The sequence below is a fragment of the Notechis scutatus genome, chromosome 6 (assembly GCF_049901735.1).
Source record: "Notechis scutatus isolate UNSWTSFEM ecotype Mainland chromosome 6, rNotScu1.2, whole genome shotgun sequence".
NCBI classification, from domain to species: domain Eukaryota; kingdom Metazoa; phylum Chordata; class Lepidosauria; order Squamata; family Elapidae; genus Notechis; species Notechis scutatus.
Genome location: NC_142014.1, coordinates 69,370,744 through 69,389,387, shown reverse-complemented (window position 1 = coordinate 69,389,387; position 18,644 = coordinate 69,370,744). Strand labels below are relative to the sequence as shown.

The 18,644-nt window shown below is 42.5% G+C and overlaps 1 pseudogene across 1 annotated transcript; it reads left to right on the top strand.

The window, feature by feature from the left end:
* Window positions 1–650: 650 nt before the first annotated feature.
* On the top strand, window positions 651–4,586 carry LOC113419366 (long-chain-fatty-acid--CoA ligase 6 pseudogene; annotated as a pseudogene). Its single transcript, XR_015750185.1, has 2 exons — window positions 651–764; window positions 3,302–4,586. The product of XR_015750185.1 is annotated as a long-chain-fatty-acid--CoA ligase 6 pseudogene (transcript).
* The last annotated feature ends 14,058 nt before the right edge of the window (window positions 4,587–18,644 follow it).

Genomic DNA, 18,644 nt, shown 5'->3' with positions numbered 1-18,644 from the left:
ATAGTTGTTCAGTGAGTTTTGCCCACTTTTACAATCTGTTCAGAATTTTGCAGCGTAAATTCAGCACTAGAAGAGTAAACACAGGTGGCTGAGGCTTCATTTAACTTCTTTATAAACATATGAAGTAAATTTTACAAGCCAGTTGTAGATTTCTCCAATGTAGAGCAAACTCAAACAGAAGTAGACATGTTACAAGTTCAGAGCTTCAGCAGCAACTCAGGAGCTCAGAAACAGACATCGGTTTCACTTTAGTTCAGCAGGCAAGCATTATACACAGCAGAGGAGAGAAGCAGTTTCATTTTCAATAGACAGACTCAGAGCTCAACATAGCTTCAGAGCTGCAGAGCTTAATATAGAGCCATGCCTAGGCTACTTCTAGTTTCAGTTTCCAAACAGTTCTCATTGGCTGACTTAGTTCCTATGCCTATTCATTGGCTGCTATGCCTATTCATTGTTACCGTGCTCTATTTCAGTTCATCAATATACTCCGACACAATCTTTTTTTTGCCACAGTTGTTAAGTGAATCACTGCAGTTATTAAGCGAGTAACATGGTTGTTAAATGAATCCAGCTTCCCCAGTGTCAGAAGGTCACAAAGCAGTAGTGGGATCCTACCTGTTCCGCTTCTGGTTCGGTGATCGAGCGCACTCATGCACACACGCTTAACACTGTCCCTGCAGGCCTCTGCTGGTGTGTGGAAAGCTGCACCTAACGTGCAGCACCAATCAGATGAGAGGATCAAGAAGAGCAAAGCACAGAGGCAGGTGGGAGGGCTGATCCTTGCTTTTCTTTCTCCTCTCAGGCTGATTGTGGAGGCTTTTTTTTTTTTTTACTACCGGTTCAGGTGAACCAGTCCAAACTGGTAGCATACCACCTGTTCTGTCCCACCTGTATCCACAGATGAAAACTTCAAGTTACAAAGTTCAAATACTTTACGTAAACAAAACCAGAGACAGAAGATTCAATTGCTCTGTTATCACAGTCCTTTGGCAATCCTCCTAGAATCTGTCCGGCAATTCTGTATAGTTCGTAAATCACAACGCAGTAGTCAGACGCATTTCTTTCCAAGGCAAAACTCACTTTGTTTCCAGCAAAGATTACTAACTCGTACGCTCCCTTATATCCTCTGAGAGAGGGCGTGTCAGTCTCATTAATTAATCCTTTGCTGGACGTCTCTTTTCTGATTGAGATTGACATCTCAATCTTCTCCTAGTTCTGGCATCCAGCCAGCATCCGGCAGTTTCATCACCGCTTGAAGCCTCTGATAAACTTTCCTGATTAACAGTTAACACCTGAGGTGTAATTAGGGAAGTAGATTCAGGGGAGAGAGTGGACTCTGAATCCTCCAATAAATCAGGCTCATATCTCAGATCTAACTCCTCTCCCTCTACTTGACTCCCCTCTAAGTCACTTAATAATGCAGGCTCGAATCTCAGTGCCAGATCTTCTTCATCGCTCGAACCCACATCTGCTGACTGATCAGGTTCAAGTCTCGGAGTCACAACACCACCACTGTCACAAAGGTTGATCGCATGATCCTGCAAGATGACACTGCAACCTTCACAAGAACCTGCCAGTTGCCAAGTGTCCGAATTTTGATCACGTGACCATGGGGATACTGCAACCGTCATAGTGTGAAAAACAGCCATAAATCGCTTTTTCAGCGCCATTGTAACTTCGAAATGAAGGGTTGTAAGTTGAGAATTACCTATACAGCTATCACAGTGACAGAACCTATTTTAGTAGCTGCTATTTTAATGGCTCCATCAGCCTATTGACAGCATGACTTTTTGTCACACTGGAAAAGACAAGGGCAATTATGATTGGCTTGTGTGACTGGCCAATGAGATCCAATCCCAAAATGGCAATCTACCATCAACTGTCTCCATCTCCCATCCATCTCAAAACCTTTCATTTCACTGCAAATGAAAGTCATAACTTCTTTGTCCAAATTTGTGGGTCTGCAGTTTCCATCCCTTTAGCAATAGTTCTACTAAATTCCAATTCTCCTAAGCATTGGAAGAGTAACCAGGTAGTAAGACCAGTTGGTGAATTTTCTACTTCTGACCTCATCAAGTTAGCCTATTATATGTTAGAGCACCGGAGCTCATTGCTCTTTCTAATATTAGTAACTCCGTGGCCCCTTTCTGATAATGAAGAGATATTAATGAATATCTTTTTGGAATCAAAGGCAAACTTCACATAAAACACAAGCTGTTCCCTTTGTGGTTAATTTTCATCCAGCTGCACTTAACTACTCGTGGAGCCAGCAGAGAAAAACTACTTGGCAACATTTCCTAATTAGAGGACGTTAATTACTGCTAAATACTATACTATTTCAATGTTATAAGAGTTTGTCTCCATCAACGTTATTACAGTACTAAAGGAATTAATAATGATTTCAGGCTTCAGGTTAACATGGCTTAAATGATCTGTTGCCAAAGTACCCATTAGTTCAGAGTTTAAAAATGGCACGATAAAGCACTCTCAGTATGTATATTGCCCAAATGGATGGAAGCCAATTTCATTTTGTGGTTCTGTTGTACAGCAGGATGACTTGATTATTATTCCACATCAGCACACGGATGGCAGCCTCTGTTCCATTTGTACATTTCTGTTCTGTGCCCATCTCCCTCCTTTGCCTGGTCAAATCCTTGGGATCTTTCCCGCTTTCTTTCATTCCCCTTTGATTCAACTTATCCAAGGTTTTCCAAGTGCCAACCCTTTGCCAACGTCCCTCAATTGACTTGCTTTTGAATCTGATTGCCATCTTATACGATCGACTCATGCATTTTTTTAATCAAATTACTGGGAGGAGGGCATAAAGGTCAAGACTGTGTCTTGGTCACTTCCCATTTGGATTACTACTACCACCTCTTACAAAACTAGACAACACAGTATCAACAGTAGAGAACTTCAAATTTCTAGGTTCTATTATGACCTAAAATGGACACCTAACATCAAAAACGTCATCAAAAAAGCACAACAAAGAATGTTCTTTCTGCGCCAACTCATAAAGCTCAAACTGCCCAAGGAGCTGCTGATCCAGTTCTACAGAGGAATTATTGAGTCTGTCATCCGCACCTCTATAGCTGTCTGGTTTGGTTCTGCAACCCAACAGGACAGACACAGACTTCAACGGAAAATTAGAACTGCAGAAAAAAACAATTGCTACCAACCTGCCTTCTATCGAGGACCTGTATACTGCACGAGTCAAAAAGAGGGCTGTGAAAATATTTACAGACCCCTCACATCCCGGACATAAACTGTTTCAACTCCTACCCTCAAAATGATGCTATAGAGCACTGCACACCAGTGTTCCAGGTTCTACCTGGAATTCCCTCAACACTGTCAAACAGAGTGTACAGCTGGGTGTATCTTCACTACTCCGGGAGATTGGACATCAGGCCACGTTGGAGCACCTCTGCCTTGTAATTTTATTAAATTGGTGGATGTTGAAGAATTGAATTACTTTTCTTCCAAAGGAGAGGGAGAGATCTGTGTCAAAGGTCTCAATGTTTTCAAAGGCTACTTAAAAGATAAAGAGAGAACAGCTGAAGCCTTGGACAAGGATGGCTGGCTTCATACAGGGGACATTGGAAAGTGGCTGTCTAATGGAACACTCAAAATCATCGATAGAAAAAAAAACATATATTTAAATTGGTTCAGGGAGAATACATTGCACCAGAAAAAATTGAAAATATCTACATTCGTAGTGAACCTGTTTCCCAAATATACGTGGATGGAGATAGCTTACAGGCCTTTCTAGTGGGGATAGTTGTACCAGATGCTGAAGTCATGCCAGGCTGGGCCAAGAAAAGGGGCTTTCATGGAACTTTTACAGATCTTTGCAGCAATGAGGAACTGAAACATGCTATAATGGAAGATATGGTGCAATTAGGAAAAGAAAGTGGACTTCATTCATTTGAACAGGTTAAAGCAGTTTCCATCCACTCTGAAATGTTCTCAGTACAAAATGGTTTGTTGACACCTACATTAAAAGCCAGGCGACCAGAGCTGAGAGAATACTTCAAGAAACAAAAAGAAGACCTTTATTCAAATATCTCCATCTGACAGCACAGGAAGGTTCTTCAGAATAATGTACTCTGTAGCAATATTAGGATAATTTTGAAAATGGAAAGGATGCAGTTGACATGAATAAGCATCTGTCTTTCCACATGAGCCTTCTGCTGTCTGAAGACACGGTCACTGAATAATACTTTGCCATCTAGTTCTAAGTCCTGGAAGATTGCATAGCCCATACTGAACAACCATTAAACTTTTTTAAAGTTCCACTCCTTGGAAGTATTTTGACAGGCCTTTCTTTATTAATGCGTGCAAAACTCCCTTAGCAAACAGGGGGGGGAAAATCTGCTTTTTGTGTGATGCTCCTCTAAATCTGGATTCAGCCGTGTGATCTGTAGGATTTCCAGATGTCTCTCTGGGTGAGTACTACTAAGAACTCTTTAGAAGCAGGAGGTTCTTGCCCTGATTCACAGATATACATCATGCACACATCTTCTTTTTAAGAGTTTGTCCTCCCAAGTAGCACTGAGTGCATATGTAACCAAGAATTCCTCATTGCAACTGAGCTCTTAAAATTCCAGGGAGATATTTGACAAAGGCTAGTAGTTACCTCAAATATTCTTTGATGCTCAAAGCCACAATAAATCTATTAACCTGATACAGAAAAAAAAAAAGAATTCCCTCAACACTGTCCAACTATTTACTAAGTCTGCACTACTATTAATCTTCTCATCACTCCTTATCGCCCATCCCCTCCCACTTGTGACTGTATGACTGTAACTTTGTCACTTGTATCCTTATGATTTATATTGGCTGTTTCCTAGTATGATTTGATTGCTTATTGTGCCCTATGACTATATTAAGTGTTGTACCTTATGATTCTTGACCAGTGGTGAGATTCAAATAATTTAACAACCAGTTCTCTGCCCTAATGATTTCTTGCAACAACCAGTTCACCAAACTGCTCAGAAAGTTAATAGCCAGTTCTCCCGAACTGGTGTGAACTGGCTGAATCCCACCACTGTTCTTGACTCTTGACAAATTTGTCTTTTCTTTAATGTACACTGAGAGCCTATGCACCAAGACAAATTCCTTGTGTGTCCAATAACACTTGGCCAATAAAGAATTCTGTTCTATACTACAATTCATTGTACATGGGGCTGTCCTTGAAGACCACCCAGAAGCTACAACTGATCCAGAATGTGGCGGCATGTGCAATGATGGGTGCCCCTAGGTTTATCCATGCCACACCTCTGTTGTGTGAGCTGCACTGGCTCCCAGTTTCCTTCCAGGTGCAATTCAAATTACTGGTTATCACCTTTAAAGTTCTATGTGGCACAGGGCCAGGTTATCTTTAGGACCATCAATCCTTAAGGACATCTACCCATCCTACCACCTTTGGCAGGGTAGACACACTCCTAATTTCTTCCCCTGAATATTGCCACATGGTGGTATTCAGGAAGTGTGCTATAGAGCCCCTGCCCTATAGAAATACACTTCTCCCTGAAGTTTGGAAGCCTCTACCCTCATAACTTTCTGAAAAGCACCGAAGACCTGGTGTTTCACCCAAGATCTGAGATAGGATGAGGCGAGTGAGAAGAATTTAAGAGAAACATTATGTCAGAAGTTTAACTTTGGTGCTAGGTTTTTAATGTTTGCGGTTTTAATATATTTATGTATTATCATTTTATTTATTGATAAAATGTCCAGAGTTCGGTATGATGGGTATTTGTATAAATATTTTAGATAGCTAGAGGTAGATGATGATTGATAGACAGATAGATGATAGCGATAAATCAAAGACACACAGAGAGAAATAATGACAGAGATAGCAGATAGATATAACTAGATAGCTAGACAGACAGAAAGATGAAAGAGAGAGAGAGAGGTAATGAGAGAGAGAGAGATGAGAGAGAGAGAAACAGAGAGAATTGTGCCTAGAGAGAGATGGGCTCATGCTCCAGATTAAAACTTTGTGGTGAAGAAATACTTCTGAATGGAGAAATAACAGATGCCAAAGTCAATTCAAATTAAATATCTAGCATCAAAGCAAACATACTGCAAAAGTGAGGCATAGGTTGCTCTCCTCTTTCCTATCACAACCCACAACCAATCTGGGATTATGCCAAGAGATTCACCTTAAAAAGTAAATGGGGCCAAAACAAAAGTTAACATGGCTTAAATGAATCTAACCCCTTAATAAAGAGAATCATACTGATTATTTCCAATATTGTATAATGATGTCTCAGCCAGATCAAAAATTATAATTTGGTGGAAATTTTTGAAAGGGCTAAAGCAATGGTTCCCCAAGTGGGCGGCAGTTGAGATGCCTTAGGGGGGTGCTAAGGGGCAAAGTGGCTGGCAGGGGAGCGCTAAGAGGCAGCAGGAGGATGCTGGAGGTCCCTCGCACAATTCAGGGGTGAGAAAAAATCCCGCCACCACTGCCGCGTTCGAGGCAAGAACCCGCAGGATCACCCCATTGACTTGCACGCTCCGGTGCAAGGGGCTCAATGGGGTGATCCTGGGGGGCCTTGCCCCGAACACAGCATTGGGAAAGGAGAGCAAACCAGAGCAGCTTTGTTCTCTTTTTCAAATATCCCACTGCCGCTGCGTTCAAGTGGCGGTGGGATGCTTGAAAAAGAGAACAAAGCCGCTCTGGTTTGCTCTCCTTTCCCACCGCTGCAGTTTGGGGTGAGGCCCCGCAGGATCACCCCATTGAGCCCCTTACACTGGAGGCACATGCCCAAGCAAGTCCGAATGGAGTGGTGCACGAAGTCAGTGGGGTGAGCCTGAGAGAGGAAAGAGAGAGAAAGAGAAAAGGGACAGAAAGAAAATGGGACAGACAAAGAAAGAGGAGGGGAATGGAAGGAAGGGACAGAAAGAAAAAGAAATAAAGAGGGAGGGAGGGAGGAGAAATATAATGAGATATCTATTCTAGTCCAATCACCTGCTCCAGCAGGGTTAGAAGGGAGTGTGTGTGTGCGTGTGTTCTCCTTGTAATTTACCAGTACATTTTGGTTTTGCCTTCTTCAGAATTGGCACTGTAATACATTGGGGAAAAGTAATTTTTAGGGTGGAGATCTGGTCCAATGGATCCTGTTTAAAGCCTCAACAAAATGTGAGAGCTTCCTGATAGTCTTGGCCATGTTTCGCCCACATAACTTCATAAAACTTTTAATTAAAGATGTTTCAATGTGCAGGCAAAGATTCTGGCAAAGATGTTTCAATGTGGAAAAGGGCCTCTAAACTAGCCCTCATTTCAATCTGATGCATCAGCTCTCTCTCTCTCTCTCTCTCTCTCTCTCTCTCTCTCTCTCTCTCTCTCCCTTTCTCCCCCTCCATCCCTCCATCCCCCCCTCTTTCTTTGTCCCTTTTCCTTTCTTTCCCTTTTCTCTTTCTTTTCTTCTTTCTCTCTTTCTCTCTCTCTTTTCTCTCTCTCTCTTTCCCTCTCCCAGGCTCACCCCATTGATTTGGTGCACCGCTCCGCTTGGACTTGCTTGGGCAGGTCCTTCCAGTGCAGCGGGCTCAATGGGGGGGACCTGCGGAGCCGGCACCTAGAATGCGACAGTGGTGGTGCGTTTGATAAGTAGAGCAAAGTTAGAGGTCGGTAATTTTTTGCTGCAAAGAATCACAAAAGCTTCTGGGCTGTGCACAAGAAGGGACACACATGTCAATGCAATTCAGCAACATAGAATAAAGAAATACGAATAAAACAAATCAACAAGAATCGGCAAAGCATCTCTGATTAGATTCTATTCACTTCTAGGATCTAATCAGAGATGCTTTGCCGATTCTAGTCCAGTGACCTGCTCCAGCAGGGTTAGAAGTGAGTGTGTGTGTGTGTGTGTGTGTGTGTGTGTGTGTGTGTGTGAATGGGTGTCAAAACTCCAAAAACAGATCAAGTAGTTCTGGGGAGGCCAGTCATAAATTAGAACACTTGCTAAGCAACCGGTCATTAAGTGAGGACCACTTGTATTTGGTTTGCCAGTCACCAAACCACGCCCACCCAGTCATGTGACCAGCAAGCCATGCCCTCAAATTAGGCCACACCCACAGAAATTTGAATCCTGCCCCTGGGTGGGGGGCATTGAGGATGAGTTTGTAGCACCAAGGGGGCGGTGGACTGAAAAAGTTTGGGAACCACTGGGCTAAAGGAATCACATCCAGAACTTTGAAGGTCTCAGAATAAACAAGCCCTGTCCAACCAGTGATGGGGAAAAGTTACTCTTCGCTGAGTACTAAGTTGAAGGAGGTGCTATGTAAGTAGCATGTCTGGAGGGTTAGTGGAACATTAGTGATTTGAAGATGAAATGGGCAAACCTAGGAGACTCCATGACTGTATTCATAAGACACAAGCCTACAAATTACCCAGCTACATTTTATTCCAGTGTATGCTGAGAAGATTGCACAGTTTCCTCATGGAATCACATCTCACAAAAGGTTTAATTCAGTACATCCTGGTTAGCTGCGGATAAGTAAAGCTTATAAACAACAGGATAAACATAAAGTCCTCAACCTTTTGGGGACCAGGTACCGATTTTGTGGAAAACAATTTTTCTATGGACTGTGTGTGTTGTGTGTGTGTGTGTGTGTGTGTTTGTGTGAGCTGTGCACTACCTAGATCCCAATTGTTGGAAGGAATATCCATCTGGTTGAGTTCCAAGCTGGGAGAAAGACACTGGAAACATGGAGGCTGATTGGAAAGATGGTTTATTGATTAAACAAAACCACCAAGCACATGTGATTTTGGGACAGCTGACAAAATGGAGTTGAGAGTGGGCAGGTTTTTATACCCTCTTTGGGCATTGTATTTGAGCTTCCTGTTCCTGTGGCAAGAACATGCCCTCTAATATTCTATTGGCTGTTGTCAGATTCCTATGGGATCATGTAGGGGTTATGTAGGGGTCATAGCTGGCTCTATAGGCAAAAGAGGAAATGCAAATTCTAGGTACTTGTCCGATCTGATCTGGTCAATCTCTGGCTTATTGAAGTTTGGACTGCTCTGGGGGATGGTGCAATGAAGGGGCTTGTGTTCTGAAAGGGTTTGGGTAATTCCCACTGTGGCTAATAGCTTTCATCCTGTGTTGGAGCTTGGGTGGGGGGCTGCTTCTAATCCTACCATTCTGCCTTTGTTTGAAAATATCCTGTCTTGAATGGATTACCAAACATGCATTTCTAAAAGCTGGCCTCCTCCATTTCTGCTTGGGGACAGGGAGACTGGGGCTGATTTAAGAGCATGTTTCTCCATTTCTCACTTTGGGGAAATATAATATCTTTCCTTTTTAATATTTCTCCAAATATTTCATTCTTCTAGGAAGGGGAGCTTCCCACATTAGATGACGCTTTGCTTGCTTGTGTGGCTTGGTTCATAATGGGCCGGAGATTGGTAATGATTGGGGCCCTTACCGTAGGACAGGGCTAGTCAACCTTTTTATACCTACTGCCCACTTTTTAAAATCTCTGTTAGTTTCTCTAACCGCCCACCGGTTCCACAGTAATGATGATTTATAAAGTACGGGACAAAACCCCTACCGCCCACCATGAAAGCTGGAACACCCACTAGTGGGTGGTAGTGACCAGGTTGACTATCAATGACACCATAGAAGATGGCTAGGTGGCATCTCGTGTCAAGATGCTTCTAAAAATTCTTGATCTACCAGTATTTTGTTGAACCTTTCCCAGCTGTCTAACTCTTGTTTTGCAGAGAGCACCCAAAATTATATTCATGGAAGCATTTCTAATATGCATCATGGAATTATACAAATTCACCACAATACTATGAATTTTGTTTTTAAACCGTTTCTTAATCACCGTCCAAAGCTTCTTTTTTTAAAAAAACAGAAATGCTTCCACCTCCTAAACCGAAATCTATACTAATAATTCACGTAGAGAGCATGAGCAGAATACGTGTCAACAGACAGACAGGCTGCCCTGTGAATTTAGAATAGCCAGGATGCTAATTCCAATGGCCATTAGGCATTTAAAGCAGTGTGCTTGGCGAATTAATATACCTTGGTTGCTGCCTGGCCTATTAAAACAACTGACCAGATGGAGATATTTCCAACACTCTCACATCCCCCTCCTTAATCTTGTCTTCCTGCACAGATTGCATTTAATTAAAAATTATTCTCCCTTTTAATCCTACCCATGACATTTTATCTCTTATCCAGATGTTAGCTCTGATCTTCACAAGATCAGCAGGATAAAACTTAAGTCTATTCTTGTTAGGAAACAAGGAACCAAAGTTACAAATGAACAAATTAAGGTGTGGAAAGGTTGCCAAGGAAGGGTGGGGTTCCCGTCCATCGTAAGCAGTTTCTGAGTCCTGGACGTTTATCAGTCATCTCTTCCAACATATTGATTTGGCAAGTGTTAGGGGAAGATCAATACCTAGGTAGCTTTATATTAGGGAAAGGAAAATTATTACCCAGAACAAAGATTTGGCCAGAAAGAACATCCATCAGGCAAAATTAAGGCCCATCTGCTAAGCTAATTCTTTTACCAGCCCCAATAAAACTATTCTCGGGTTTCTAGAATTAGAAGCTAGATAGATGTGATGCATGGAGAGATGCACATATGAACTGGTCGGCGCTTATTTCTAGATAAGTATTATTTTCTACAGCTCAGTGGTGGTATTCAAAATTTTTTACTACCGGTTCTGTGGGTGTGGCTTGGTGGGCATGGCATGGTGGGTGTGGCATGGGAAGGATACTGTAAAATCCCCATTCCCTCCCCACCCCACTAACCTGCTTTCCAGCTCCGTTCTCCTGTGCAGGGCAACCAAAGAAGACCCAGCCGATCAGCTGGGACTCAGGAGGCAGAGAATAGATGGGGGCAGGGCCAGTCAGAGGTGGTATTTGCCGGTTCTCCAAACCACTCAAAATTTCCGCTACCAGTTCTCCAGAACTGGTCAGAACCTGCTGAATACCACCTCTGCTACAGCTTCCAGGTAAACCATTGCAAAATAATATAAGTAGAACTCAAACTTATGTGAGTTTTGCCCCCTTTTACACATTTTCTTGTCACAGTTGTTAAGTGAATCACTGCAGGTGTTAAATTAGTAAGGCAGTTGTTAAGTGAATCTGGCTTCCCCATTGACTTTGCTTGTCAGAAGGGCACCAAAGTTGATCACATGACCCCAGGACACTGCAACCGTCATAAACATGAGTCAGTTGCCAAGTGGCTGAATTTTGATCATGGGGATGCTGCAATGATTGGAAATATATGAAAAGCAGTCATAAATCACTTTTTCCAGGGCCGTTGTAACTTCAAACGGTCACTAAGTGGACTGTTGTAAGTCGAGGACTGCCTGTATAGAATCAGCCATTGTCTGGAAATCAGAATAATTTACTGGAAGAGCCAGAAGTAGTCGGGAACATCAGAACAGCTGTGGGATGGCCCAGAGGTGTTTATTCTTTTAAAAGCACATATAGCTTTGGTTTCCTTTTGGGAAAGTACGGAAAATGGCTATGTTTAATCCTGAAAAAGAGTGAACGGCTCAAAGGATGATGAAGAAATTCACACCCCAGGGGGTAAGCTTGACTGGAAAAAACTTAAAAGTCAACCACAAACCACTGTTATTTGGTAGCCAAGAAAAACCACAGACATTGTTTCCACCTCCAGAAATATCCCAGCTGAACCTCAAGCTGGATTTGAAAAGGGGATCTGGAGACGTTGTTGGAAATGTACATTTTTCACATGGAAATCCCGAGTACAAGGCAGTCCTCGACTTACAACAGTTCATTTAGGGACCATTCGGGGTTACTGAAAAAAAGTGATTTATGGCTGTTTTTCACACTTACAACCGTTGCAGCATCTCCCTGGTCATGTAATTGAAGTTGAGAAGCTCGGCCATTGATTCATGTTTATGACGGTTGCGGGATCATGTGATTACTTTTTGAGATCTTCTGACAAGCAAACTCAGCGGGGAAGCCAGATTCCCTTAACAACCGTGTTACTAGCTTAACGACCTCAGTGATTTCACTTAAGAACTGTCACGAAATGAATGGTTGTAAGCCGAGGGCTATCTCTAATACTCACCGGCACAATATTCTTCTGCTACAATGTCCTACCAGTCAAGGACTACTTCAGCTTCAACCGCAACAATACAAGAGCACACAACAGATGCAAACTCAATGTAAACCGCTCCAAACTTGATTGCAGAAAGTACGACTTCAGCAACAGAGTGGTCAATGCCTGGAATACTCTAGCTGACTCTGTTGTTACATCCTCTAACCAGGGGTGGGATTCAATTTTTTTAACAACCGGTTTTGTGGGCGTGGCTTAGTTGGTGGGCGTGGCTTGGTGGTCATGTTATTGGCTGAGCGTGACCAACTCAATATCACTCACATCGAGGCACGCATCACCTTGCCTGGCCTCTCATGACTGTGGGGATGCTGCAACAGTCGTAAGTGTGAAAAACGGTCATAAGTCACTTTTTTCAGTGCCATTGTAACTTTGAATGGTCACTCCACACAAGCAAAGTACCAGCAAAGGAGGGGAAAAAAAACTCCAGAGTGGTTCCTGAGACAGAAAGTCTAGTCCTGCCAAGAATGCAATAAGGGTTAATGGAGAGGCAGTTTCTGTAAGCAACACCAGAATGTTTCCTTCCTGCCTTCCTTACAGGATTAGGCCAGTAATTTCTTCTAACAACTGGTTCTCCGAACTGCTCAGAATGTTAACAACCGGTTCTAGCGAATAGGTGCGAACTGGTAGAATCCCACCCCTGTCTCCCATTCCTTTAACTTCAAACTATTGACCTCACCCCATTCCTAAGAGGTCTGTAAGGGGCTTGCATAAGTGCACCATCGTGCCTATCATCCTTGTCCCATTGTCCCCATTTATTTGTAAGTATTTCCTGTATTGTTACTCATGTTTATACTTATGCCTATTATCTTGTAAGTGATTGACAAATCAAATAAGTAAATGAAATAAATAAAATATCCTTGTGCATGTCAATGCAGAATTCTCCAGAGCTTTTCTTCTGCAGAGAACCTCTATCAATAATTGGTGGGGTTTAATCTGGGTAGGGCAGTTTTAAAAGCCATATTCAAGGCTTTGGAAAGAACCTCGGTGGCGCAGTGGTTAGAGTGCACTACTGCAGGCTACTTCTGCTGACAGCCAGATGCCTGCAATTTGGCCAATCAAATCCCACCCGGCTCAAGGTTGACTCAGCCTTCCATTCTTCTGAGGTGGGTAAATTGAGGACCCAGATTGTTGGGGGCAATATGCTGACTCTGTAAACCACTTAGAGAGGGCTGTAAAGCACTATAAAGCCAGAGGTGGTATTCAGCAGGTTCTGACCAGTTCTGGAGAACCGGTAGTGGAAATGTTGAGTAGTTCGGAGAACCGGGCAAATACCACCTCTGACTGGCCTCGCCCCCATCTATTCTCTGCCTCCCGAGTCCCAGCTGATTGGCTGGGTCTTCTTTGGTTGCCCTGCACAGGAGAACGGAGCTGGAAAGCAGGTTAGTAGGGTGGGGAGGGAATGGGGATTTTGCAGTATCCTCCCCCTGCCATGCCCACCAAGCCATACCATGCCCACCAAGCCATGCCCACAGAACTGGTAGTAAAAAAGTTTGAATCCTACCACTGTATAAAGCGGTATATCAGTCTAAGTGCTATTGCTATTTGTGTTCTGAATCCAACACATTTTGCATGAATAGACATAATTTTTAATTTAAAAATTTAAACCTCCATGGATCTTCTGCCTTGGATTTTTCAGCTGACCATCCCTGCTCTGATGTTCTGCATTGGAAGTGCCATTCCTCCCCAACCCTCAGGAATTAAAGTTTACAATTCCAAACCCTGATTTAAATTGGCATCAAAGGTGGAAACAATTTTGACTCCCAAAATGTCTCTTTCTCCATTTGTGGATCATTTGCTTTTTAAGCATGAATTTAAATGTTTAGGACCAGGAATGGGAAGATGGTTAGTTGGATCGCATTAGGTCATCATTGATGGAAACCCATGTTACTGTTGAATTTATTTTGCAAGGAAGGGCCACAAGGACCAACTCAATACAAGCAGTCTTTGTCTTCCAAACAATCATTTACTTGCAGCATCTCCATGGTCACATGATCAAAATTCGGCCGCTTGGCAAAGGGGTTCATATTTATGATGATTCCAGTGTCCTGCGGTTATGTGATCCTCTTTTCTGTGTTGTTGTTCTGACAAGCAGAGTTGTTCTGACAATGTTCTGACAAGCAGAGTTAATGGGAAAGTCAGATTTATTAAACAACCTTGTTACTATTTATTTTTATTTATTTATTTATCAAACATGTACAAGATAACAAGTATAGGTATGAACATAAACAAGAACAAAGGAAGTAAATACAGATAAATGAGGACAGTAAGACAGGGACAGTAGGCACGCTGGTGTGCTTATGTACACCCCCTTTAAGGACCTCTTAGGAATGGGGTGAAGTCCATGGTAGACAGTGTGAGGTTGAAGCTGTGAGGGGTTGAGGCTGTAACCACGGAGTCGGGTAGGGCATTCCAGGCATCGACTACTCTGTTGCTGAAGTCGTATTTTCTGCAATCGAGTTTGGAGCGGTTTATCTTGAGTTTGTATCGGTTGTGTGTCCGTGTATTATTGTGATTGAAGCTGAAGAAATCGTTGACAGGCAAAATGTTGTAGCAGACAATTTTGTGAACTATGCTTAGATCGGACTGCAGGCGGCGCAGTTCTAGATTGTCCAGGCCCAAAATTTCAAGCCTAGAGGCATAAGGAATTGAATTCTACTGTGAGTGGAGGAGTAGAGAACTTTTCTCAAGAAATACCTCTGAATCCGCTCAATCATGTTAATGTCCAATATACAGAATGGGTTCCAGGCGGACAAGTTGTATTCAAGAATTGGTCTGGCAAAGGTTTTGTATGCCCTAGTTAGCAATTCAATGTTGCTGGAGAAGAAGCTTCACAAAATGTTAACAACTCTTCATGCCTTTTTGGCAATGTTACAGTGAGCTCTGGGGCTTAGATCATTTGAGGTGAGTACTCCTGAGTACTCCGGAGTACTAACTTAACAACTGCAGTGATTCACTTAACAACTGTGGCAAGAAAAGCCAAAAAAGGGGGAGAAACTCACTTAACAACTGTCTTGCTTAGCAATGGAAATTTGGGCTGAATTATGGCCATAAGTCAAGGATTCCCTGTGCCAAATGAATTCAAATCCAACTATTCCTTTGCAAATTATCTGGGTTTCTCCAGTTAAGACCTTTTTTTTAAATAATATTTAAGAATAGTGTAGGCAGGATGTGCAGTATTATGGATAGTCTGAAAATGATTCAGAGCTACTTTGGGCATTTAGGCAAGCACAGTTCCTTTCTGCTGCTCATTAAGGTTGCCTGAAATTTTGCTCCACTCCACATGAGCCTGAAGAAAAGCTCTTAATGCACATTTCCCCCCCACGCCAAAGTCTAAAAAAAGCCAAGCAATTTTAATGAATAGGTCTTATACCCAGATCGAAAACACTTTCCAAAAGCCATAAAGATCTAACAATGATTTCATCTAATAAGAAGTGAATCTCATCTATGTTATATTAAGCTTCCTGGAAATAATCTATCTATGTGTGGTCAGTAAGAGTTGACACTGACAACGGCTCACAATTAATATTAAGGATGGCTCTGGCAGGAAGAAGCAGTTAACCAATCTTGTCTGGATTCAACAAGCTAAGTGAGGTCGGACCTCATTAGTTATTGGGATAAGAGTCTACCCAGAAGTATCAGGGAAAACAGAAAAAATGTTCTGGAAGAAAGCAATAAAAATCCATCCATAATAATTGCCAAGAAAACCTCATAGACCCGTCATTGATGTCACCAAGAATCCAGTTGAACTATACTAAGCAAGGCAGTCAACCTACTTCTTAGCAAGCTAGAAAAAAGTGGAATAGATAGCACCACCACTAGATGGACTTGCAACTGGCTGGCAAACCGTACTCAATGAGTAGTCCTTAATGGGTCTAAGTCTACATGGAGGGAAGTAAGCAGTGGGGTGCCACAAGGTTCCGTCTTAGGCCCAGTACTCTTCAATATCTTCATTATCAGCTTAGATGAAGGAACAGAAGGGGAACTTACCAAATTGGCAGATGATACTAAGCTGGCAGGAATAGCTAACACCCAAGAAGATAGGCTGAAGATCCAGATGGATCTTGACAGACTAGAACACTGGGCCATATCTAACAAAATGAAATTCAATGTAGAGAAAAGTAAAGTCCTACACTTAGGCAAGAAAAACCAAAAGTACACATATAGACTTGGTGAAACCAGGCTCAATAGCAGTAACTGTGAGAGGGATCTTGGAGTCTTAGTGGACAACCAGCTAAATATGAGCCAGCATTGTGCAGTGGCAGCCAAAAAAGCTAATGCAATCCTAAATTGCATTAACAAGGGATACAATCAAGATCAAGTGAGGTACTAATACCACTCTAGTGGTATTAGTAAGCCTTAGTAAGACCACACCTAAAGTACTGCACCCAGTTTTGGTCACCACACTATAAAAAAGATGTTGAGAGACTAGAAAAAGTACAGAGAAGAGCAACCAGGATGATTAGGGGACTGGAGACTAAGGCATATGAAGAACGGTTACAGGAACTGGGCTTGGCTAGTCTAGTGAAGAGAAGGACCAGGGGAGACAGGATAAAAGTGTTCCAATATTTGAGGAGCTGCCACAAAGAGGAAGGGGTCAAGCTATTTTCCAAGGCACCTGAAGGCCAGATAAGGAACAATGGATGGAAACTGAACAAGGAGAGATTCAACCTAGAAATAAGGAGAAATTTTCTGATGGTGAGAATAATCAATCAATGGAACAGAAGTTGCCCCCGGAAGTTGTGGGAGCACCATCACTTGAGACTTTCAAGAAGAGATTGGACTGCCATTTGTCAGAAATGGTGTAGGGTCTCCCACTTGGGTGGGGGCTTGGACACTAGATGACCTACAAGGTCCCTTCCAACTCTGATTATCTGTTATCTGTTAAAAGCTGATAAGTTAGGAACACGGTTGTTAAGTGAATCTGGCTTCCCCATTGACTTTGTTTGTCAGGTCGCAAAAGGGGATCACATGACCCCTGGACACTGCAACCGTCATAAATGTGAATCAATTGCCAAGCATCTAAAGTTTGATCGCATGACCATGGGGATGTTGCAGTAGTCATAAGTGTGAAAAATGGTTATAAGTCACACATTCGTGGCATAATTTCAGTCACTGAACAAATTGTTGTAAATCAAGGACTACTTGTACTTTGGGAATGATTTTTTTGTTTAGTTTTAAAAAAAACACCTTACAATTCAATCTCAAACTTATTTCCAGTAACAAGCCACATTCAGATGACACTGTTGTGGCCCACCAGTGGCCAGTGGAGCTGGCAGCAGATTCAAACAGTGAGGAGATTGGGGAGGAAGATGAGGAAGGCTCTGATGAATGCTCTGCATCAGAGGCAGAGATGGGACCTGGGCCGTCTGACAGTTATCAGCTGCCTTCGGAGTCAGACCTCAGTGGGGCAGAAGAACAGCTGGAGCCTGTTCCCAGTGTGCGCATGCACAGAGCTGCCAGGAGAAGGGAACAGTTAAGGACAAGGGTCAACTGGGGAGTAAAGGCACAGGTGGATAGTGAATGGCCCCTCCCATAGGGAATAAAGAGTGAAAGGGGAGTGGTGTTTGCAGGAGATAATTAGTTTGTTCAATTAGTGTGAAGATTTGTTCATGACTCTCAGAGACTCCTTGCCATATATTTCCTTGTAGAGCGTTGCGCTTGGAAGCTATCGGCCTGGCAACTCTCCAAGCCTGATAAGGTCTGTGGTTGTAATTCACCCTTGAAAGACTTTTTGCCAGGACGTTGCTGGATGTAAATGATAGAAATTCATATTACCCTAAATAAAAAGGGGATTTGTTGGGACAAGGAGTCTGCTTAGTGATTTTGTGAAGCCTAGGTCAGAACAGAAACAAGAGAGTTATTCTGAAAACATTCGGTGCTTTTCCATAATGCCTGAACAATATCTGCCCTACTCCATGCGTCTAACATTTAGGGGATTGTCTTGACAGCATACATCCTTCTTTTCTAAAACAAAACCACACCAATATTTTATGTTATGAATCTAATAAGAAATGTTCCTTTGTTTTCCTAGGAATTACTTGTTTTATGTGATGGTGGCCTTCTAGAAAAAAAATTTTTTTTTCTTAGCAGACAGCATGACAAAATAAGGCGTGAAACTCCTGGTAGCCTGATCTTTAGAAAGGTAATGATTCAAATATTATTTTTAGTTGTGTCGCGTGCAGGCAGTAATTAATCTCAAGTGAAATAGGAGAACAACCCTTGCACAGATTATTCTTCTATTTAAACGTATGTTCTTAAAATGCCAAGCAATTGATTTTGCAACGTCAGGGCTGTAACAAAAATTCACAAAGGAGCCCTTTCCCTTTTCAGAGGTCCAGATCCAAGCTGTTTGCTTGTAGTTCCACTCAGGTTTCACACACACACCCCTTCAGCCCCAAAGAAGTGAAAAAAAAATTTGAAAAGTCAGGATCTATAAAATAGTCCCAACTCAATCATGTGTAATTCAAAACATTCCAATTGGAAGTGTGAAATGCCCCATTTTCAATGTGCAACAGCTGCTCGCAAAGCAA